Below are 26,345 nucleotides of genomic sequence, written 5' to 3' on the forward strand. Positions count from 1 at the left end.
TTTTTTAGGTGTCAAGTGTATTTAGATAGTGATATAGTCAAAGTAGTCTGATTAGAATAATATTGAGTAACTTGGAAAACGCTTGCTTTCTCTAACATTTTTTGTAGTCTTTATGAGCACGTTAAAGCTGATTGATCGTAATCTTATTTAAAATATTTATAGCTGACATCAGGACTCATTTATGTGCTGTGAAATCATAGAACTTGCAATGTCACATTACACCCTTCATTTTCTGTACAGTATATATCCATGTGTTTTCCAATGAGAAACTTCATCATTTACTTCTTATTGAAATGTTCTGAGATTCAACACATTTGTGTAGACATTTTAATATAGGGATTATCATTTTATATTATCAGAGACCCTTCAGTGAGCCCAAAACTCCTGTTAAGAGTTATGGTACATAGCAGAGGAAATCTGGAAAGCAAGAAAGGAAACAAGGAAAGGAAGGAAGGAAAAAAGTAAAAGCGAGTGGTACAGGGTACATTTGGGATGACCAGTTGTTCACAAGGAATTAAACATTAGAGGGAGCCAGAACCTGGGAATTTATTGATTGAGGAGGGATTGGTGAGACAATTCATAGAGCAGTGGTGTTCTTAGAATAATAAAGATCTTACTCTGAGCATCTTTAGTCTCAGCTGTTTTAGTCTTAATCATAATTTAATTTTAGTCTTAGTCTTATTAGGCTGAGTCTTTGTAGGTGGGAGAAGATGCCCTACCCACAATGAGATAAAGCAAAATCTCAAAAGGGTGATACCAAAATTAAACCTCTTTTCTTCCATTAGGGCAGCATGTAAAACTAGTAGTTGTGGATTTGTGGTTCCCAACAGTATACGACTATGTGTTAGATGAGTAACCCTATGTGCATATTCCTTCTCATATGTTTCAAAAGACTGATACTAAATTGCTCCCATGATGCTGAAAAATTACACCTTCATTCCTAAAACTACGGAATGAACATAATATTTTAAAGTGAGAGGACCTACATTCAGCAAAGTGAATAATACCTGAAAAGGTTTAAAAGTTTACATAACTTTATAGAAAATATGTAAAACAAATCACCAGGAGGGTCAAGACACATGAGTGCTGCACAACATGGAGTCACTTTGTAACATGTGTCATTATTGCATGTTTAAGAAGATCATTATCTAAGCTATAGAAATATCCTCGTGTTTGAATCATAAATTTGATTTACACATAAGTAAAAACATTGACATCAAGGAAATAATAGGAATAGACTATGACAGATGTTTCCAAAGAACTCATGAAGATATTTAATACGTTTTACATAAAATTTCTTACTAATATAGTGCAATAATACACAGAAATATTAAATTTCTATACTGAAATGAAAATTCAATATTATCAAGTGAGAAATGCAAATTGTTCAACAGAGTATTGACATCATTGTGTCCTAAACATGAGTGCAAATTACCAAGCAATAAAGAAAGCAGTTCATTATAAAAATAGATGAAGAACGTGAAGAATCACCTCATGGAAACAAAGCTAATTAATTGCTCACTTCATGAATGATGTCAAAAGCTTAATGAAGTAGAAATTAAGTCAATAAAATTGTCTCTTCAGACAGAACTTACAAAATATAAAGGTATGAAAATACAATTTTGAGAGGAGTATATGTAGAAAAATATCTTTACATAAAATTAAACCATTCTGCATGACAGTGTAATGCCATATATTTATGTAAGCATCATTATTCCTTGCTGATTTTTATCACCTCTTTACCTCCAGTATTGTGTCATGGCTCATGTCAGTTTCCTGTAGACAGTATATTGTTTAAACTTTTTTCTTATCTATTCAAATTTCATAAGTCTTCTTATAGAAAATCAAATCTTTCCCCATTCTTTCCATTATCTTTTTCCTCATCCCAGTTCATCATTCCTACTGAACAAATTATTTCATTTTTATAGTATCTATTGATATTATTTAATTTCAGATTTTATTTTTTTTTAAATTTTTTCAGATTTTATTTTTTTTTAGATTCTCACATACATTAGTGAGGCAATATAATGTTTGGAAATACATGCCTGATTTATTTCCCTTAACAACACAGTCTCTAATTACATCCATTTATCTATCTATCTATCTATCTATCTATCTATCTATCTATCTGTCTATCAATCTATCTATCATCTATCATCTATCTATCTATCCAGCTATCTGCAGGATGATTTGGATAATTGCACTGCTGATTTCTGCTGGTCTTTTCAAAGGAGCAGTTAATGTTTAATTTTTCTCTTTTATTATTATTTTTTCTCTTTCTAATTTCTTATAACATTTTTGTTGGTACTAGTTTGTTTCATTTTTTAACTCACTTTGCAGGTTTATATCTGGTAGACTAAGTTGAAGTGAACATCATGCAATATAGCAACGATTGTTGATGTTTTACTACTTTGCTTAATGAAATTTTTATCATTTCTAACGCTTTATTTTGCCATTTTTTATTTTTAAAAACTAAAAAGGAAAATCAATTCTTTTTATTCAAGGTTATCTTATACAAACAAATATATAATCCAACAATTTTGCTGCTTTGTATTATTTGTTTATCCTCTTATAGTTGGATTTAGTTATCATGTAGTATGATCATTTTTCTATGTGCTTGCTCTTCAACTTGTGCTTTTGTATATTTTCTTAATGGTTAGAATCCTGTTGTTTCTAGGGCAGGCTTTTAAACATTTACACTAGGAACAGTCTGATAATTTAACTATTACTTTTATGTACCTTGTTGGGTGTTGGAGTACAGACTGTGTAAGTACCAAATTGATGACCATAGAGAGGCTTTTCTTTCTGTTGAAACCCCATATTTACAGTGCTATGATGTCAAGATAAGACTGCAGCTGGGAAAACCAAGGACACAGCTGCTGACAATTACAATTGCAATGCAATGAAACTGCCATCCTTGCAGATCAAATACTTTCCTTGACTTACAGTTTCATGGCTTTTTTTCTTAAAGCCCTGGCCATCTTCATGGAATTTTTGCCTCACAGGTCCCTTCCTCTTCCTTCACCCAGAACCTGTGAAAGCCCATTAAATACAATGATCAGGAAGATTCTTTGTATTCATTCTCAGAGAGTGCTTACTTCCAGAGATTTCTGAGATTCCTGAATTCTCCCCAAACCATGCTATTTATATCTTTTTATTTTAGCCTTTATTATACACTCATTATAGGAGATAGAGGTAGGCTAAAATTCTAAAATTTGGAGAAAGCTATTGTTGACTAGCAATATCTGAGGAATAGTTTTGATAGCTATGACATCCCTTACTGATATAATTTTTTAATTTCTTAAAGAAAACAAAAAGTGAAGAAAATCCAAATGATACTATATATTGATGTTGTATAAATGTATAAACCTTGTATGAGCTTTAACAGTTTTCCACTTGAAATTCTATTGTCAATACAATAGGCATTCTTAAATACTGTATGTACTATGCTGTGAATTAAATACTGTATGCTATCAGTTTAAGGCCAAACTGGGCTAAAAATGAGCTTAAGGCCAGCATGAACTGAATAGTGAAGCCTTATCTCAAAAACATAAAAACAAAGACTGCTAAATACCTCAACAGATTAAATTGCCTGCAGGCAGGCACTAGAGCCAGGGGTTTGATCCCCAGGCCTGCACTGCTGGCCCTGCCTGTGGGTGCACTGAGTTGACAATTGAAACTGAGGGTCCTAGGATGTGCCTGTAATCTCAGATCTTGAGAATCTGTAAAAAAGCAGATGACTAAAATCTGATCTAGTAGTGAAACCCTGAACAACCTGTAGAGCCTTCCCTAAAATACAAAAAAATAAAAATAATAATTTTTCCTTTTGTCTGATCTATTTGTATCTTACTAAAATTTGGCATGTATTTCGCATATTGTAAGGAACTTTAATTCATTTTCCATACTTTATTTTATTAAAATTTTTTATTGGTTTTCTCATTTATTATACATATTAGCCTCAAGATTTCTACTTCAGCCTCTGATTTTATTTTATTATGTTTTATATTTCTATCTCTTCAGTGAATTTATTACAATTTTTTTGGTTTTTAAATTTTTTTTATCATTATTTTCTTCTGTGTCACTGTCTCTTTAAAAATATTTTCATTTACGTTTCAAAATTATACCTCATTTTTCTTCAAAAATCTGTCTAGAAAAATTTTCCTATTCCATTTTATTTATCACGTAAATTGTTCTTGCCATCTTAATTGTTCTTGTCACGCTTTTTGATTCCCTACATTTCTATCTGTGGATAAGCCAGGTCAATTACTTAAACTATTTCACAAATTAGTGCAACCATGAACTCTTTTCATAAGCTACACTGGTTTGATCAGGTTTATGATTTAGGGTAGTGTCATTTCAATTTCTTAAGGTTTAAACAGTGCATGTGACATCCATAGATGTCTCTCTTAGTGCCTTAGGCTGTAAGAAATGTGTGAATGCATTGTTATGTGAGATGAAGTTCTGTTTTAAGAGTTCAGGTTGTGCTGCACAAGTTACAGCTGTTGGGTTTGTGACTTTACATGGTTAAGTTGTGTGTGCAGTGTGGATTCGCTAGATGACTGTCAAATTAGGCACAAGTGGAAATGTTACAATATGTCAGGTCATCTGTACGTATGTGCTAAGGTGTGTATAGAGTTGGTAGTGTCGGTGTATTAATGTGGCCAGGAGCCAGGATGTTCACTCGTGCCAAACAAGACAAAGCAGTTGTTGTTGCCAACCCACAGAAACTCCTTCAAGGGATGAAAGCTGTCCAACTCAGGCTTCGGAGCTGCCTCTTAGGGTGATAATGTAGGAAAGAGGACTCTCTCTTTTCTATTTCACAGAGTTTTGAAGCAGAGCACCTGAGATTGGGTTGATCAATTTCTTTTCGGGAACATATAAATCCTGGACTGTCCTCCTAGATAATGCCTGTGAATTCTTCGATTCTTCTTGGAACCCTGTATGTGTAGGCATGTCAGGTTCTTTGCTTCACAGGCACACAGTAAAAAAAAAGTCACTCAGTGTGCTGCCTCTCTATTATGCAGTGCTGAAGGCAGTTGGATAAGGCTGCCTACCTGTGTCCTGAATCTACTGGTTATTAGTAGAAATTTCTGGATTATTACTGGGAAGCTGTAGGATGGCATAAACATTCAAATGTTTCCTGGATGCTTCTTCCATCTGAGCTATTAGGGAGGGCTGCCAAGGCAACACCTAAGGCCATATTGGGAGGTCAGCAGCATTATGTCCTATGACCTGATTGGCCATGTGCCTAGATATTTTACAAAATCCCATTTGAACAGAGCTTCAAAGCATGCTGATTATCAGATTAAGGGATTGGAGGATTTTACTCCCCACATTGTTTGGGGCAAAGAAACAGAGTTTATCTTCCATCTATAAAGATCAGGCTCACAATGTGGAAGACATTCAAGTTCCTCCAGCAATACAGCATCTCAAACCCACAGCAAGAGTTGGAAGATTCTGATAACTCTACTTCTTCTCCCAAAAACTTAATTATTTTCAGAGATGTGGAAGGGCAGTCATTGTGTGTTTAATTGCCTCTTATTTAATCAAAGAAATTTCAGTGTTCTTCAATACCTATGTCATCAAAGCATTCTGTCTCATGCTCTGGATAAAAATATAACTGTTTTTCTTCCTAATTTGGCCATAAGTTATATATTATGGAAAAACAGAGAACTGCAATAGATATCTTGGTTTAGGGCTTGAATTTGGTGTTGGAGAAATAAAACTATTTAAAGATTGTCATGATGGTTACACATTTCTGGGCATACATAAAAAGCATCAAATTAGCCAGTTTACTTTGAGTGACTGTAGGTCAGTTGCAGTTTATGTATATTTTCACAAAAATATTTTGAAACTACTTATTGAAATATAATACTTAAGTAATTCATTTTATTTGTATACTAGTCTCAAAGTCTGAATAACACATTTCAAAATCTCTATAGAAACAAGTCATTTCTCAATTTGTACTTCTCTTGGCATGGACATTAGTTGACTGTATAATGTAGGTGAATAACACAGGCAAGTAATCTACATCACACAAGATCAAAGTCTTTAAAGAAAAAAGAGATATTTAAAGAGCTCTTGGGAAGGTATGCTTGATAATCATTTTGATGTTAACCTTTAAATCTGAATCAAATGTATTTAGCATGTCACATTGGTGAAGTCTGTTGCTATCATATTATTTCTAGGCATTCATAAATGCCAAAATTCTGTACTACCACATTTTCTTGTGGAATTCCTAAGGGCTCAAACCAAACTAAAGATGTTTCAGAAAGAGGTGAAATCTAAATTACCAACCTCACTAGGAAAGGCAATATACATCTGTTAGAAAGCAGGGGAGTTTTATCGTGTCCTGTATGATTCACAAGAAATCCTTCCCTCGTAATTAATTGTAATTTTGCTATTGGGCTTTGCAGTGTGCTGTTCAGGGTACTCTTCTGAGAAAGGAGGCCAGAGTTTATCATTGCTGAGCAAAAGCACTGTCCAGATTTTCTAGATAGAGGAGCTAGTCCTCATGATTTGGAGCCTGCTAACATCTGAAAGAAGATGCAACACAAGTTGTGGTCGTGTTCTCTAGTGAACACAGTGAATAAATGCCATGTGTCTTACAGAGATGCTGCTTCTTTACAAATAGACTCAACCATACATGCAATATAGAAAGAACAGGAAAAATAGCAAAGATTCAAGCAGAATCAAGCCTGGAAATGGAAGAGGTTCCCTACTTCTACAGAAAATATAATAGACACTAGTTTTCTCATATATAGAATACAAATTAGTTAGATATTTGTGAACTATTCTTGTATATTCTATCAAGCATATGTCTCTTGTTACTAGTGTGTTACTTGTTAAACTGAGTCAGAAATTACTTTTTACATTATCACAGATTGGAATAAAGCATTTTTAAGGTGTGTTTCATTAAATGTGTATGAATTTGAAATTTCTAAATATTGCATTCCACTCGGACTAGGTATGGAAAGAGTTTCCCATGGAAAACCATATTTTCTCTGTTATGAATGAGCATCATGGTCCAGTTTTTGCAAATCAAACATTTGAAAGAAATGTAGGGCTTCCCATTTTTCATGTTTTCAACATCCACACAGAGTTTCCCAGCCTAGCACTAACGGTGACACTGGATTCATATTGAGTGTGAAATTAGAAGTTTCCCAGAATAAGTACTTCCTTTCCTGTAATTACAGCAGGATTTCTGTAACTAATTTTCAATGATTCCTTTCTAAGATCTGATTAGTCTATACATTGTAAGTGTAGAAAGAGCATGCTATCATAAAATAACCTGGAGAATAAGTAAATATTTTATCTCCAATAGAATCAAAATATAAGTATTATTTTAAATTTGGAAGCTGCATTCTGTATTACCATTTTTATCTTTACTAATTTATTATTTTTCTCTAGGATAGAATGAGATATACATAACAATTTCTTAAACTTGATTATATCATTCATTATCTCATTTGCTTTTTGTTCGAATTAAAAATCATGATTGCTTCCATCTGATGAAATATAAAATTACATAGAAAAATATCTAAATTAAATTTGTCTGCTTTTTCACATTACTTAAGCTATTTTTAAAATAATTTTCTTTTATTTTGAAGAGTAAAAAAAGAGCAAGAAAAACAAAAGCAAACACATAAACAGCATAAGAAACAAAAATATACACATTACAGATTTTTCAAAATAAAAATATTTGACCAATAGTAGCTGATATGTTATCTATTTTCATAGTCAAATCTGTTGCTCAGATTAAGAGATGTAGTTACACAAGATGGGACATATGTCTGAATATTCCCACATCCTTCCAAGAAATCTTAAATTTTTGTTCTTGTCTCTTATTTTTTATTACCTTTTAAAAATACATTAATATATAATATAATTGATGTAATATTATAAATTATACACTTCTAGAAGAACAAGATGACAGGTATTTCAAACATAGTTTTAGTATTACACATTGCTACCCGCAATGTAGTTGCTTATAGAGTTAGTCATGGTAAGAATTCTACCCATTAACTGCTATTTTCAAAAACCTGATGGAAATTCTTAGGACTGTTGCCTTATTCAACTTGTATATACACATATATGATTTTGCTCTATGTTATTTCATAAGTTTTCTCTCTTAGTTGATAAATCCTTAAACTCTCTTTCTACTTATCTGTGTCTATTATACCATTCAGTTTTTATTTCTTCTTTTGAGTTCTTACAGTAAGGAGACAATACAATATTTACCCACATGGGTCTAGTTTATTTCACTTCTGAATATAGAATGAGTTAGATCCACTTACTCAAGAAGGCTTCATGTTTGTTTCTCTTTATTGCTGAATAATACTCCATTGTATAAAAATACCACATCTTGTTCATTCCTTCCTCAGGTGACAGGCATTTTGGTTGTTCCCAAAATTTGCCTACATAAATTATCATGTTATAAACATGGGCACAGATGTATTATTGTGATACGATGTTTTTAGTACTTTTGGGAAAATTCCAAGAAGGGGGATAGCTGGATTGAATGGGATTTCCAGTCTCAGTTTTTTGAGGAGTCTCCACAATGGTTTTCATAATGGTTGCACTAGAGTATATTCTCACCAGCAGTGGATAAGCGTTCCTTTTTCCCTGCAGCCTCTCCAAGATTAGTTGCTGGTTGATTTCTTTATAATCAACACTTTTTCTGGGGTAAGATATTATCTCAGAGTTGTTTTAATTTGCATGTCTCAAACGGCCAGCATTTTTTAGTGTATTTCTTTGCTTTTTATATTTCTTCCTCTGAAAAGTATGCATTTATCTCAGATGCCCATTTCTAGATTGGGATCTTAAATTTTGAGACTCAAATGTTTTTTAGGTTTTCAATATATTCTAGATAGAAGAACTTTGTGTGAATGATTACTAGTTCTGAATTTTTCCAAATTTATTCTCTTTTCACTCTGTTGCTGATTTTTTTACAGGTGCAGAAACTTCTCAATAAGTGGATATCCCAGTTCTTTAAGTATTTCAAGTATTTCCCATGCAGTTTGTATTGTGTTCCTGAAATGTTTGCCTACTCCTCTGTCTTCATTATTTTCACCTACTTTCTTTCCAGTTGATTTAGTGTTCCTGGTTTAATGTTTATACCTTTAATTTTTTTTTTTTTTTTTTTTTTTTTTTTTTTTGGTGGAACCCAGGATTGAACTCAGGCTCTTGCGCTTGCCAGGAAAGTGCTTAATCCACTGAGCCATCTCCCCGGCCCCTCTTTAATCTATTTTGACTTTAGTTTAGTGAATGGTGATAGACTGGGGTAAAATAGTTTTTGGCATGTAGAGAGCCAGTTTTTCCAGCACCATTGTTAAAGAGGCTATCTTTCTTCCAGTGAACATGTTTGACACCTTTGTCAAACATAAGATGGCTGAATGTGTTTGCAGCTGTATCTTCATCTTCTAATGTATTCCATTGATCCTCAGGCCTACCTTTTATCACTACAATGCTGTTTTGTTTTGTTTTGTTTTTTTATCACAGCAGCTTTGCAGTATAATTTCAAGTCAGGGATTGTGAAGCCAGTCCTGACTTGCCTTTGTTGCCCAGGGTTGCATTTGGTATTCTGGTCTTTTCCTGTTCTAAAAAAATTTTAGGAATTATATTTCTAGAATTTTGGGGTGTGTTGGTGGTATATTGTTTGGAATTGCATTATATCTGTATAATAATTTTGGGAGTTTGGTCATTTTCACAGTGCTGATTCTTTCTTTCCAGGAACAAATAGTATGTTTCCAATTTATGAAATCTTCTTCAAATTGTTTTCTCAGAGTATTGTAATTTTCATTTAATAGGTATTTTACTTCTTAAGTTAGATTTTTCCTAATTGTTTCACTTTCCATGGTGTTATTATAAAGTTTATTGTTTCACTAATTTCTATCTCAGTTTCTTTTTTGTTATTTGTGTAGAGGAATGCTATCAAATTTGTGTTTTGACTTTGTAAACTGCTATGCTACTGAATTTGTTTATTAATTCTATGAGCTTCTCAGTGGAGATATTAAGATTTTCCTAGTAGAATATCATATCATCTTCAAATGCTGATAGTTTAATTTTTTTTCTTTACCTATTCTTATTCCTTTTATTTCTCTCTCCTGTCCAATGGCTCTGGTAAATTAATCCACATATTTATTGAACATGAGTGGGAATAGAGGACATTCTAGATCTGAGAATAAAATATTTCAGTTTTCCCCATTTAGAATTATATTTGCAATTGGATTGTCATAGAAGACTATTATCAGATTGAGTTAGAGGTCATCTATTTCAATTTTCCATAGGGCTTTGATCATGAATGAGTGTTGGACTTTGTCAAAAGCCTTTTATGCATCGATTGAGATGATCATGTGATTTTTTGGGTTTGGCTCTATTCATAAAGTGTATTACATTTATAGATTTACATATGTTGAAACACTGTTGCATCCCTGGGATATATCTGACCTGCTCAGGGTATAGAACCTTGATGTTTATTTGTATTCTATTTGCTAATATTTTATTGAGGATTTTTGCATCTATGTTCATGAGGGAAACTGGACTGAAGTTCTCTTTTTTTATTTGCATCTTCCTCTGATTTGGTATCAGTATAAACCTTGCCTCCAGGCATGATTTTGAGAGTATTGCTTCCTATTCAATTTCATTGAAGAGTCTGAGGAGTATTGGTATTATATCTTCTGTAAATTTCTTGGAGAATCCAGCTGTAAATCCACCAGGGCCTAGGATATTAACTGTCAGTAAGTTTTTGGGTATTTTTTTTTTACATGTTGAATTTCATTGGCTGTTATTGGGTTATTGAGAGTTCTTATATCTTCTTGATTCAGTTTTGATAATTTTTAGCTTTCTAAGAATCTTTCCATTTTTTCTGTGTCTTCTATACTGTGAGAGTAAATACTTTCAAAATAGCTATTGATGATCTTGTGAATTTCCACAGGCCTGTGATAATTTCACACTTTTAATTCTTTAGTGTTTCACTTTGAAGTTTTTTTTTTCCCTCTTTTTGATGAGATTAGCTAGGGGCTTATTAATTTTACTTAACCTTTCAAAAAACCGGATTATTTTCAATCATTCTTTGTAGTTTTCTTTATCTCAATTACATTTATTTCTGTTTTAATTTTTATAGTTTCCTCCCTTCTTTTAGGTTTTGGTTTCATTTGCTATTCTTTTGTAGACGTTTGTGTTGTAGCATTTTGGTCTTTCTTTGTTCCCATTCTGTTTTCCTAATGTGTGTGTTTGCAGCTATAAATTTCCCTCTAACAACTGTTTTCAATGCATCAAACAACTTCTGGCAAGTTGTACTTGAATTTTTTTGAATTGTAGATATTGTTTAGTTTTCTCTGTAACCCATTGGTTGCTGAAGAGGTTATTGTTTAATCTCCATGTATTTATGGCTTTTTGTTCTTTTTATTGTCATTTATTTCCAGTTTCGTTGTACTGTGGCCAGATAATATGCATGGAATAATTTCTGTTCTCTTGCATATACCTGAATACTATGGACTAGTATATGGTTTATTTTAGAAAATGTCCCATGTACAGCTGAAAGGAATATGTATTCTGATGTTGTTGGGTATAATACTCTGAATATGTCCACTATGTGTACTTGTTTGAAGTTTTGATTCAGTTCTGCTACTTCTTTGCTAATTTTTGTCTGTTTTTTCTATCTTTTTGATGTAAGGGTGTGTTAAGTTCTTCTGTAATTATTGTCCTATTGGACATTGGATTTTTCATGTCCATTAAGATTTGTCTTATGTAGTTAGGTGCTCCCGTGTTTGATGCATACATATTTATGATTGTTACCTCTTCCTCTTGCATTTTCCCCTAACCAGTATGTAGTGGCATTCTTTATTTTGTTAGATCATTCTTGGCTTGAAGTTCAGACTGTATGAAATCAGGATTTCTCCCCCTGGTTTTTACTGAGGTCCTGGGGCATGTAGTATTGTTTTCCATCCTTTGACTTTCAGCCTATGTATTTCTTATGTGTTAAGTGTGTTTCTTGAATATAACATCTTGTTCGATCTTGCCTTCTAATCTACTCTGCCAGTTCTATTTATTTTAATTGGTGAATTTAGTCTATGTACATTGACAGTTATAATTGACGTCTATTGACTCATGATTGACATGTTACTCATCTGCTTTTGTATGCCTATTTTTCTCCTGTGTTTAATTGTTTGCTCTATTTTGTTGGTTCTTTCCATTATTGTAAGTGGAGTTGTGGTACTTTTGATCCCACACAAGAATATCTTTTAATAGTCTGTGTGGTGATGGTATTGTCATCATGAAATTCTTTAGTTGGCCTTTGTCATGGAAGTATTTCACTTCTCCATCAAACTTGAAAGAGAATTTTGCAGAGTATATCACTTTGGATTAGAATTTGTTTTCTTGCAAGACGATGTATTTTGCTCTGTGTTCTTCTTGATTTGATGGTTTGTAGAAAGAAATCTGCCATGATTCTGGTGGATTTTCCTTTAAATGTGATCTGTTTCTTTTCGTGAGCAGCTTTTAGTATATTATTTTACACTGAATTTCTGAGATCTTGATTATTATATGTATGGATGTGGTTTTAATTTGGTTGATGTTATTTGGAGTTCTATATGCTTCATTTATTTAAATGTGAGATTGGTTCCCCATATTTGGGAAGTTGTTACTTCTGCCCAAATCTTTTTATGACATTTACTTTGACACTTTTTTTCTCCTTGATTCCTATTAGTCTTATTTTGTTCATCTTTGCAGATGTTGGATTATTTTTTCCTGTACCTTACTTGTTTTTAAGAGATCTCTCTTAGCTTTTCACTAGCTGCAATGGTGTCTTCAAGGTCTGAAAGTCTATCTGCACTTTAATTCAAATGCTTTTGCCATCTTGTGATTCAGACTTTAATTTCCTGTATATATCTTTGAATCTGCTTCCTGCATTTAATTTCTTTCCTATATTGCTCATTCAAGAATTCCATCATTTTTCCATTCTCCTCTACTTTTTAATCAGTGTTCTTTAGGAACACTTATTCTTGCATTATAGTTATCATTTCTTATTTTACACCAGAGATTATTTCTGGTCTGATTTCCTCTATACATTTTTGCAGTTGTTTCTTTTCATCAGATGATGTTTTAGAGATTTCAAGTGTGTGATTTTCAATTTCTTCTATGCTAGTGTTTCTTACCTTTGTTCTGGGTGGGCTTGGGGCCTGAGAGTGCATTTTGCTCCTTCTCCTTGGCATTTTGTATAACAAATGTTATTTTGTCCTCTGATTTTTGGTGTAGAGTTTTGTTGCAGTTATTACTTTAGCACTTATCAGTATTATTATACAAGAGAGATTTTGTGGTTAAGGCAGTTACAGCTTTGTATTTACAAAACTACCATTTGCAACACTAATAATGTGAAGTGAGATTTATCAGCTGACAAGCTTTTGCAATTAATGGGTTTATATTTTAGGCCATAAGAGCAAACATTGTGACTGTTAAGCAAATATTAAATTGTGAAGTTGTATTTAAGTTATTTTCCCTACATTCTGTCTGATCACCTTCTCTTGACATACCTGGAATATTCAAGGTAGAATAGTTCACCTAGTTACATGTTGCCCCTTCTCTTTATCAAGACAGAGAGAGAGAGAGAGAGAGAGAGAGAGAGAGAGAGAGAGAGAAGATGCTCTCATAGATCTGGTTTTAGCAAAGTTTCTCAGCTTACTGCGTCCAGGATCCACCAGGTTTGAACTCATCCAGGTAAGTGTGGCTTGGGACTAGCTGCTGTGCTAGGCTTGTTCCTGTTGCATTCCTTGGAAGTGAATCTGCTCTGCCCTTCTGGCAAGATGATCTTCTCCTGTATTAGAAGATCAGCCTTGCTCATAACTTCTCTGCAAGGCATTCTACTGCAAAATTCCACACAAGTCCTGTCTGATAGAAGAGATTTAGGTGGGTGGACAGTTGGTCCCACACACATGTCAGACCTGGGAGCTGTCTTGAATATACTTAAGGTTTTTTATCTCATTTCCTTGCCTAATGTATGAAACACATTTAACTTGGTGATAACTGAATTTGTTAAGGTTTTTTTTTTTTTGTTTTTTTTGTTTTTTTTTTGACAGGGTGTATAGGGTTTACATGGTCTCACTGCATAGATTGGACTCATAGTGATCCTCCTATTTACAGCCTCCCAAGTGATGGGATTACAGCTGTGCACCACCATGCCCAGTTTCCATCATCATCTCAGTGCACCCTGGGGCCTGAGCTAGCATGGCTGACCCAGGGATCAAGCTCCCAGCCCCTGTTTCTGGTTAAGCAGATGCTTTAAAACACTGAGCTATTTGGTCATCCATTAACATTTATTTTTATAATAAGTTCTAGTTTGACAAATCAAATAAAATGTGTTCTTTACATAATACATTATTAGTATTGCTAAAATTGAGGATTTTTGCATCTGTGTTCATTAGTGTGATTGATCATAGATCTATTTTTTTCATTGGATCTTTCTCTGGTTTTGGTATCAGATTAATATTTGTCTCCAGAAATGTGTTAGGGAGAAATGCTTGCTTTTCAATCTCATTGAAGTGTGGGGAGTGGTGGCTCATGCCTGTAATTTCAGCGCTCTGGAGACTGAGGCAGAAGGATCATTGTGATTTTAATTCTTTACTCTCACAGGATGGAAAACAGAAGAAATCATTCCTACGTGTATATGAATTACCAAAGCTGAATGAAAAAGATAAAATTTTGAATCAGAATTGGCCAAACCAAAATCAGCCAATGAAATTGAAAATGTAATAAAAATTATCAATGAAGAAAACACAATGTTCTGAGGATTCTATGGTGAATTGTACAAGAAATAAGGGAAGTTTAATGCCAATTCTTCTCAAACTCTTCAATGAGATTAATCATTTTTATTTGTCTTCTTGAAACCAGTCTGTTCAGGCTGTCCTCAAGCTCACTTTGCAGCTCAAAATCACAATGCTTCTCCTGCTTCAGCTCTATTGTGCTGGGATTGCAGGCATGAGCTACTACTCCCCCTTCTTCAATGAAATTGAAAGGGAAGCATTTCTCCCTAACACATTTCTAGGAGGCAAATATTAATCTCATACCAAAACCAGGGAAAGACCCAACCAAAAAACAGATCTGTGGCCAATCACTTTAATGAATACAGATGAAAAAATCCTTAATAATTCTAGCAATACTAGAAAACAAATTTATCAAATCATCAAGAAGTTTATAAAACATGACCAATTAGTTTCATTCCATGGATGACGGGATGGTTCAATATAAAGAAATCCATAAATGTAATATACCACATCAATACAGCCAAAGAATAAAATCACACAATCATCTCAATGGATACAGAAAAACTTTTGACAAACTTCAATACCCATTAAGGACTAAAAATCCCACAGAAACAATAATAGAGGGACTTTACCTCTATCTGATGAAAGCCATCTATGACAAACCAGCAGCCAACATACTACTACATGGAAAAAACAAAAACAAAACTGAAAGCCTTCATGTTAAAGTCAGGAACAGGACAAGATGGCCACTGTCATGACTCCTACTCAATATATTTCTGGAAAAATTAACCTGAGCAATTACACAATATAGGAAAATAAAAAGAATAAAGATTAGAAAGAAAGAAGTGAAGTTATCATTAGTTAGAGATGACATGGTACTGTACAAAAAGGACCACAAAAACTCTTCCAAGAGATTTTTACATCAAATAACCAAATTAAGTAGTGAAGTAGGATAAAAAGCTAGCATTCAAGAATTAATATCAGGGACTCTTGCATGCTGTGACCCATTGGCCCAGCATGCACAAGTGCAGAGATTTCTTGGTGCCCGGTCCATCCATTTAAGAACTTAGGAAGACTGTGAATCTCACAGGACTCTGGCAAGCTGTGACTTAGGCTCCCAGTGTTAAGGCATAACTCTCGTGATGGCACTTGTCTAATGTTTTAAGAATTTAGGATTCTAGGAGGAAGATGAGAACCTGGTGAATCCAGCCCCACAGGTGCACCTGGCACTGAAGTTTTTTGAGCATCAACCAGTTGGCTGAACTAGTAGTGAGAAGCCTGGTGAGTCCTACTCAGCTCTCTATTGCAACAAGAATTTTACTCACCCATGCCTCATCACTCTAACACCATGTGTAAGTCTAGATGATAACTGGGAGTATCAAAATTGCCCCAAAACAGGAGCAAGGCAATGCCAATTTTCTAACCCACTCAGAACAAAAGCAGCAAAAAAGGATATGTAAGAACTTGAAAACTACACATTTGGAATTTCTGAAATGATAGCAACTGAAGTAAAGAAACAAGCCCATCAGGCTATAGAATAAGATCAGACATAATTTCTCATGTCAAAGTAGAAATGACAACAATTGCAGAAAAATTGTTCAGCTCAGCAACAGAAGACATAGATAAAGCTACAGAAGGTAATAGAAAAATGATGTAACTCTAAATGAACAATACATCAAAGAATTATAATGCATGAAACAGATTCAAACAGATATATAGGAAATTAAGAATTCCACTAAAAATTGTCAAAACCAACTGAATAAAACAAAAAATAGACTTTCAGAACTCAAAGATAGAGTTGAAACTAATGAACTTGAACAGAAAGTTTTCTTAAAGCTAACAAGAACCAGGAAATAATAATTCATGACTGTAAGATCAGATGACATAAAGAAAAAGAATATAAAATAATAGGAGTCAATGAAACAGAAGGAGATAATAAAATGAAGTAAAAAGCCTATTTTCAGGTGCTGGGGAGATAGTTCAGTAGCATAAGTGCCTGCCTGGAAAGCATAAGGTACTGAGTTCAATGTCTGGTACTGAAAAAAATAAAATAAAATAAAATAAAATAAAATAAAATAAAATAAAATAAAATAAAATAAAAATCAAGACTATTTGCAGAAGTACTAGAAGAAAGTTTTCCACACATGAGAAAAGAATCTGACATACAGTTAAATGAGGCATATAGAACCCTGAATAGCCATAATAAAAATAAATATACAAATAGACACATAATAATCAAGATCCTAGAAGTCAGTAGAAAGACAGAATATCAAAAGCTGTTAAAGGGAAGAAACAGACCACCTGCAAGGGAAAGCTCATCAGAACTATGACAGAATTGTGAACACAAACCATCAAATCAAGAAGAGCTTAAAGTTAAGGATTTCAAATACTGAATGAAAATAACTTCCAACCCAGATTGATGTACCCTGAAAAATGATCTATCCAATTCAGTGGTGAAATAAGATCCTTCCATAACAAAGAACGACTAAAGAAATTCATGAACACCAAAACAACCATACAAAGATGTCTAACAGATATCTAGAAATACACAGAAGTGATGACAGCTTCAACAAAGCAGAAAGAAAATATCAAGCAGAGCAAGTAATTAAAAATGGGAAAAAAGTATGGAAGCTATAACAGGAAAGTAAGATGACAATGATGACACAATACATATCAGTTATGCCTTCCAATGCAAAAAGCCTCAATTCACTGATCAAATGAATCAAACTGGTAGAATAGATTTAAAAAAATAAGTTAAACAATATTCTGTATAAAATAAGCACATTTAACTTAAAAGGAAATTCACACACTGAAATTAAATGGATGGGAAACATTCTTCATGCCTCAAGAAAACAGCAAAAAGCAGGGTTAGCTATCCTGCTTGTTGACAATATCAACTTTAAACTAAAAATTATTTAAAGATATAAATAAGTTCACTACATACTTATTAATAGAAAGCTGCAAGGGGAAGTAATAACAAAAATAGATATAGTTTCACCCAATGTAGGAAGATTCACATACATAAAACAAATTTTAGCAGACATAAACATCAAATGAACAATAGTACAATAGTAATGGGGAATTTAACATGCCACTATAACAACGAGATATATCAACTAGGAAAAATCATCAAATGAAATGACAGAACTAAAGCAAACCTGTGAAGAGATTTAGTAGACCCTTATAGCAACAACAGAATACAAATTCAGAGCTACATATGGAAAAATATACAAAATGGACCACATGCTAGCATGCAGAACATGCTTCAGTAAATGTAAAGGAATTAAAATTATCCCATGCATACTATAAGACCATGGTGAAATTAAACCAGAAATTACTGAAAAAAGAAAACTCATCAACAATATAATCACATGGAAATTAATTAACAACCTCCTATGCAAAAAGTGTGTCACTTATTCCCTTAATAAAGAAACAAAAGGGGTGAAATCACTATAGAATTTGTATAAATTCAAGAGGTTATCAATACCTACTTCCAAAATTGTTCTTTTGTAAGATTAAAAACAGAGTAAATGGGACAGTTTCCTAGATATATGTGTAATGCTAAAGCCATGTGAAGAAGATATACAAACTCTAAGTAGCCCAATAGCAGAAAACAAAATTGAAAATACAATAAAAATCCTACCAACAAAGAAAAACCTACTCTTGATGCATTCAGAACTGAATTATACTACAAATTTAGAGAAGATTTAAGACAACTTTGCTCAAGCTCTTCAATGAAATTGAAAGGGAAGCAGTTCTCCTAAACTTACTCCTTGAGCCAAGTATTACTTTGATACCAAAACCAGAGAGAAATCTAACTAAAAAAGAGAATTACAGACAAATCTCTCTAATGAATATAGATGTAAAAATTCTTAATAAAGTACTAGCAAACAGAATGTAGCAAATCATTAGGAAGAGTATGATGAAATAGGATTCATCCCAGGAATACAACAATGATTCAACACACACAAATCCATAAAAGTGATACACCACATCAATAGAGCCAAAAACAAAAAAATGATCATCTCTAAAGATACAGAAAAAGCTTTTAAAAAGTCCAGCACTCAGTCATAATCAAAACCCCACAGAAAATCAGAATTCATGATCTATATCTCAACCTGATAAAAACCATTGATAAGAAACCAACAGCTAACATCATACTAAATGAGCAAAAACTGAAATCCTTTACTTTAAAATGAAAAAGACGAAGATCCCCATTGTCACCTCTCCAGCTACACCAATTAGACAAGGAAGAAAAATAAAAGAAATAAGGATGAAAAAAAAGTGAAAGTCAATATTTACAGATGACATGATATTCTAAAAAACGACCACCAAAACTCTACCAAAAGTCTTTTACATTTAATAACCAAATCTGCATTGTAGCAGAATACAAAGTAAACCCCAAAACTCAATAGCTTTGAGTACACAAACAGTAAATACTCTGGGAGCAAAATTAAGGAAAACACACCTTGCACAATGACATCCAAAGAAGTGACATACTTGGGAATCAATCTCATGAAGAAAGTAAAAGATTTCTACAGTTAAAGTTACATTACTCAGGAGCCAGCCAAATAGCTCAGCAGATTAAAATGCCTTCAAGCAGGCACAGAGGCCAGGGATTCAATCCCTGGGTCCACCCCAGGGTATGCTGAAAAGGCAATTGAGACTGGGTATGGTGGTGCACACCTGTAATCCCAGCACTTGGGAAGATGTAAGCAGGTCGATCACTATGAATATGATCAAGTAGTGTGACCCTGAACACCCTGTAGACTCTTCCCTAAAATACAAAGAAAAAAAGTTACACTACTCTGAAAAAAGTGATTAAAGAGGATTTGAGAAAATAGAAAGACATTTCCTGCTCCTGGACAGGAAGAAATAACATTCTGAAAATGGTCATAGTCCCAAAATTGTTTTACAGGATCAATGCAATCCTGATTAAAATATCATTAGTAAACCTCACAGAGCTAGATAAAACATTACTAAAATTCATCTGGAAACAGAAGAGATCCAGATGTAAAAAGCAAAAGAAAGGCAAGAGGTATCACAATCCCTAACCTGAAATTATACTACAAAGCTACTGTTATAAAATAAGCATGGTGGTGCAATGTATATATATATATATATATATATATATATATGAGCAACAGTTTGGAAGAGGCAGATACAACTACAAACACAATCAGCCACCTCAGCTTCTTTGACAAAGGTGCAAAATATGTTCACTGGAACAAAGATAGCCTCTTTAAAAAATGGTACTGGAAAACCTGGCTTTCCACACTCCAATGGATAAAATTGGACTCACATATAACACCACACACTAAACTACAGTCAAAATGGATCAAGTATTTCAATATGAAATACAAAAAGAGAAGCACTAAATCCCCTGGATTTATATTACTTTCTCTCCCTAGAGGAGAAAGTAGGTATAAAACTTGAACACACAGTGATAGGTAGAGAGTTCAAGAAAAAAAAAAAGTGCACAGGAAATGCTTCAATCAATAACTGAGATCTTACCTTTTAAAAAGTTTTCCATGTCAAAAGAAATCACCAAAAAAGTAAGAAAAATTAAAACTTAAAATTTTAATTCATCTAATATGAAAAGAGTTGTGCTGCTGCTGCCCTCCTCCTGTGTTGTTACTTTAGCACTGGGAGCTGTGGGAAGCTGCTAGTGTGGCAAATGCAATTCAGCCACTGGATGAACATAAAGTTAATACTGGTTGAACTTATAAAGAAGGGACATGAGGTGACAATTCTGAGACTTTCATCTTCTGATTTCATTCATCAAAATAATCCATTTGGTATAAAATTTGAAACTTTTCCTTCATCAGTAACTCTTGAAGAAAGTAAAAAAAAAAAAAATTAAGGCTATGGATTGATAACTGGATCTAAAATTTTCCAAAGGATATCTACTGGAAATACCTCTACTAGTACAGAAATCCTTCTGGAAATTTTCTGATATCTGTGAAAGCATTTGTAAAGATACAATTTTGGAAAAGAAAATCTGATAAAATTAAAAGGATCAAAGTTTGACGTCTTTCTTATGGATGCTGTATTTTCTGAAGGCGAGCTGCTGACCAAGCTACTGAAAATTCCTTCTGAGTAATTTCTCCAATTCTCCCCTGGCTACGCATGTGAAAAGTAGAGTGGAGGTCTTCTATTTCCTCCTTCTTATATAGTTATGTCAGGATTAAGTGGTCATGCAGAGAGTAAAAAATATGGTGTATATGCTATATTTTGACTTTTAGTGTCTGACATTTAGTGAAAAGAAATGCAATCAATTTATTGGAGATTTAGATAAGTCATACTTCCTTTTGCTCTTGTGAAGTCTTTATTGCTGTAGGCCTTTGAAGTGCACTCATGCATGGGTAATAAGGGATGCATCCATTATAGCTCAAATGAGGAAATTAGGTATAAAATTTCATTCTCACAACTACTTTTGAAAATCTTCATTAGGAAGATGAGTTAACAGTCACAACAGGCTTCAAGAGAAGAGGAACAGAGGAACAGAGGAACAGCTGCAATCAATTGCTTCCTCTGCAGAGGAACAGCAATGGCTGATACTCTCAATAGACATAAAACATCTTCAGTGGAGGACCAACCTCTGTATAACCCATTTTCAGGGACTTCATTGACCAGCCCATATGTGCTTGCTCTGTGACTTGCTTCCCAATTTGATCCACATTTAATCAGTATTACTGAAGAGACTGTACTTCTTGACTTGTTGACCAATTATAATTTTTTAAAAAAATTTGTTTATTTATTTATGTGTGTGTGTGTGTGTGTGTGTGTGTGTGTGTGTGTGTGTGTGTGTGTGTGGCCAGCTCAGCCCACCAGGGGGCAGGGCTGGCTGGCATATGGTGCTGGGAGATTGAATCGTGGTCCCTGTGCTTTGCTAAGCTTGTTCTAAGTAAGTGCTTTAGACCACTGAGCCATCTCACCAGCCCGACCAATTATAATTCTGTGCCACCATAAACCACCTCATCTCTTGGCTTTCCTAATTACAACACCCTTGAAGAGTAGAACTGACTCCTTTCTGGACCCCATTCTGTTTCTCTCAGACAGAATCTTTCTCTTTTTATTTTTTTAATGAGAAAATCAAATATCAATGAAACAGTATCAAAACAGGTTAGTAGGACAGTTATAATAATTACTACATTGCATATTCTTGTCTTCTTAGTGGTTATTCAGAGGACAAGATGCAAACATGATATTTTGTCAAAACAATATTAGTACAAATATTTCTTCTCATTGATCTAAAAGAAAATAGCTGTATGTCTATCCTATTTTGCATATACATATATTTCTTTTCACTACAAAATGGTCCTTTATTTATATTCCCCATTTTGTTTTTGTCTACACTATTAGCCATTTGTGAAATGCAAGTTAGAACAATACTGAGATACCATCTCACCAACAAAGAATGGCTATCATGAAGAAATCAACCAACAACAAATGTTGGAAATCAGAATGGAGACTTCTCAAAAAATCAGATAGAAGCTTTCTTACTCTCTAAAAATTCTCCCTACACTTAAAGAAAACAGTGTCCAACTTCCAGACTATACAACTAAAAAGGATAACACTTAAAGTAGCTACCTTTTTAATTTTTTTCACTCAGGCTTTCATTAAGTAATTAAATATCTATTTTATGTACAGTTTTACATTTTATGAAAGTTCATTAGAAATTTCCCTCTCTTTTGTGGTGAAGACCTGTAGGTTTCAAGGTAGCACAATTGTTAATCATCAAAGCTTGTTTCCTTCTGTACATCAGTTTTCTTATTTAAAATTAAAATATTTTCCACATAACCTGATGTTTTCCTTCCTAAGTGAAACATAAAATACTCTATGACTAACGATTTCTCATTTCTACATTAGGTAGCTATAAGATGTCCTTTGTAAAGGTCCAAAATATGTGTATAAGTAGAGACATACAGCTAATCTATCAATTTTTTGAGTTATTTTTCTTCATTAAAAGTAAGAGTCAAAGGGCTGGCAAGATAGCTCAGTGGATTAAAGTGCCTGCAAGTAGGCACAGGGGCCAGGTCTGACTTGCCAGCCCCATGCCTGAGGCACACTGAGAAGGCAAATGAGACTGGGCATGGTGGGGCTCACCTACATTCACAGCTCTTGGGAGGCTGTAAACAGGTGGATCACTCAAAGTCCAATGTAGTAGTGGGACAGTAAACACTGTAGACCCTTCCCTAAAAATAAAAAGAAAGATAAAAATAATATCAGCGGAAATATCAAGTAACTTCTACAGCATGAAAAGGAAACAAATTCAATAAGATTTTTAAAAAATATATTGTGTGTAAAATTTCACTTTGCAAGCAGAATACATTTTAGATATACTATGCACAATAGTGAGAACGTACTTAGAACCATTGGAAAAGGTTAAGGTGGCTACTGCATTCTACACATTTAACCTGTGCCACTCCTTCAATGATACCCGACAAGATGTGCCATCTCTCACTGTTTATCTCAAGTGTCTAAGGTGTTCACCAAGTCATTTGTCCTTTGGGATGTACAAAATTGTTTCTTCACAGGAAATGGAATACTTTATGCAGAGCACTGGAGGACATGGTACTGCAGGGTTTTCTCTGGGCTCCATGGTCTACAACACAACAGAAGAAATGAGCAATGTGATTGCTTCAGCTCTTTCACAGTTTCCACAAAAGGTACTGAATGTGTCTCAATGCTAGACAAGTGCACACTTAAGATTTTAACTTCTAAATTGGGGCTAATTGCAGTAATTCTTATGTGACAATTATTACTGTATCTCTAGTTTATCTTAGCCATTTTAGAACCCAGCTATGTAAGGGGAATAGTAATAAAATGGGAGAGATTGTCTTCAGAATTATTTTGATGTTAATATTCAGATAAGAAAGAAATGTATTTAACAGGCTACATGGGTGAAGTTTTGTTACTATATTATTTGTAGGCATTCAGAAATGACAAAACTTGAATTGGTACAATTTCGTGTGGAATTTTAGAGGCACAGAGCAAAATAAAGGTGTTTAAGTAAGAGGTGAAATCGAAGTTACTAACCTCACTAGCACAAAGCAATGTGGAGTTGTTGGTAAATCTTATATTCCTGTTTCTATAAGATATATTGACTTGATTTGACTGCTGTGGTTTTTTTAAGGGTTTTTAAAGTAACATTAGCCTGCCATCTACAGGACTTTCTATTAACTGCAGTATTAATTTAGAAAGTGCTGTAAAATTTGTCTTTAGGAAATCTAGTTTATTATTACATTATGTACATTCCTATCAGTAAGGTATAGGATGCCTTCCCTCAGTTCTAAACACAATAGATGACCACCCTTTCTTAATACTTGGAGTATAGTTTTCATTATGACATTCTGGTTCAATCCTTGTGAACACTCTTGATAAAACATTCAGTCTATTCTACCTCAATCTCTTCTCTTGTCTGATTAGCAACTATGAGGAGGCAGATATGGCTTTTGATATTCTCTATCCTCACCTTTTCAGGCTGAGAGTCATGACTCATAAGCTCTAGTTCTTCACTCTTGTACAATTTATTCCTATTTCCCAGTATCTATTACAAATTCTGTCTTCATTTACAAGTTCAGTTTCTCATGCCAGAGACAAAGCAATATTATATGGGTTTTTTGCTTCACCTAACATTATGGTCTCAAGCTACATTTTCTGACTTACAAGTGTTTTATATTTCTTTATGGCTGAGAATTATTCCCTTGCATAAAAGAAATCTACATCTCCTTTATGTAGCAATCACAGATGGACTTTTGAACTCTTTTCGAGATTTAGTTAGTACAAGATGAGCTGCATCAATTGCTATGGTATGATGCTTTTAAATCTTTTAGGAAAATACCCAAAAGTGGAAGAGCTGGGTCAAATGAAACACCTAGCCCTATGGTTTGAGGAACCTCCACACTAATCTGCACAACATTTGCAAAACTATACACTCCTTCAAAGGTGAAGAAGGTTTTCTCCCCCACCTAGCACATCCCCCAAAGCATTTAGTGTTGTAAATCTCCCACTAGTGCTGACTCTCCCTGGCCCCACCTGCTTGCCAGCAGAAGCACTACTCTGCAAGAAACTCTGCTCACAGCAGAGAGCTCAGCTCAACATCATCAAACACAGAAAAGGATATAGGACCCAACAAGGAAGTTTTCCCATCTTGGGGACATCTGGAGTGACCAAAGAATTTACCAGGGACCGTTCAAAGTATTCTGCCCACTGAGATGTGTGAATACCAGAAAACTCTAACCAGAGATGTTCATTGGACCCTTCTGTCTAATGTCTGCTGCCTTCTCTGCATCCCTACAAAAATGTCACTTCTCTTTGTTTGGAGCAGATGTGCTTATCATACTCTTTGCCTGAACATAGTCACAACAAATTACATGCTGTGTTGCCTTTTCATAAGGCGAGTGTTCTCCAATGCTTACAGAGGTTCCATCTAATTGATTGCAATCTTGAGAACAGTCATTCTTCCTAGAATGAGGTGAAATCTCAGTTTGTTTCATTTGTATCTGTTTTTTTTGTATAAAATGACATTTTATGTATATAATTTATATCTATGGAATGTAACTACTTTCTTTAAAACAAGAAAATTTACATAGGACAGATACTGGGTTTTTTTTGTCAATGACTTCTTTAAGCAAGACAGTATATATGGTTGATTGCCTTTAACATGGTGTTAAGCAATGGATCTTACTACTTTGCCTCATTTACCAACAATTAGGCTTTTAAACCATCATGATAGTCACCTATTAAAAATATAAACATCCAAGAGGGAAAAAACCTCTTTTTATCACCTCTCCTTTAACATTTGTAAATATTTATGACATACGTACATCAATCAGACAAAACAGGGGTATCGCACACTATATGCTAAATAAGTTTTTACTTTTGCTAAGATTAGGTTTAATGTTATAACAATAGGGAGATTGTTATAAATAACACTTATTTTACTAAGCCATCTCCCAGGCCCCTTAGCATGATTCTTTATGCAGCGAATGTCCCTGTGTTCCTTATGGAGTAAACAAATCATACACATCCTAAAGATGACTAAACATAAAGCTGGTTAATATCTATGAGACAGACATTCACAAAGTTTAAAAAATATTAAACAGGGAAAAATTTCTGAGTCTTGGAAATCTATCACTCACACTAGTTCTAAGAGAAAGATATCTTTTCAGAATAAGTTTTAAAATTTACAAAAACAGAATATTAAAATATCAATATGATTTATTCCATGATTTTTGATATAATAATCAAATGAAATGATTAAGTGCATTATTTTAGAGAATTTCCACTCAGATTTATATGCCCTGCTTCACAACAAAATGCCAAATTAAAACTGGAAACTTCATTGCAATGCAACATGTAAGAAACACTCTAAGAAGGTTGTGGTGGTGCAGATTTGTAATCCTAGCACTCTGGAGGCAGAGACAGGAAAAGTACTATGAGTTCAAGGCGTACATGAGCTACATAGTGAATTCATGCTAGGCTGAACTTAACAGTGAGACCTTGCCTCAGAAAGAGAGAGAGAGAGAGAGAGAGAGAGAGAGAGAGAGAGAGAGAGAGAGAGACAGACAGACAGACAGA

The 26,345-nt window shown here is 33.9% G+C and overlaps 1 pseudogene; it reads left to right on the forward strand.

Annotated features, from left to right (window-relative positions):
• The first annotated feature begins 4,555 nt into the window (after positions 1–4,555).
• LOC101590858 lies at positions 4,556–24,266 on the forward strand (annotated as a pseudogene).
• The last annotated feature ends 2,079 nt before the right edge of the window (positions 24,267–26,345 follow it).

This window comes from Octodon degus, unplaced genomic scaffold, assembly GCF_000260255.1.
Source record: "Octodon degus isolate 3935 unplaced genomic scaffold, OctDeg1.0 scaffold00365, whole genome shotgun sequence".
In the NCBI taxonomy this organism is placed as follows: Eukaryota; Metazoa; Chordata; class Mammalia; order Rodentia; family Octodontidae; genus Octodon; species Octodon degus.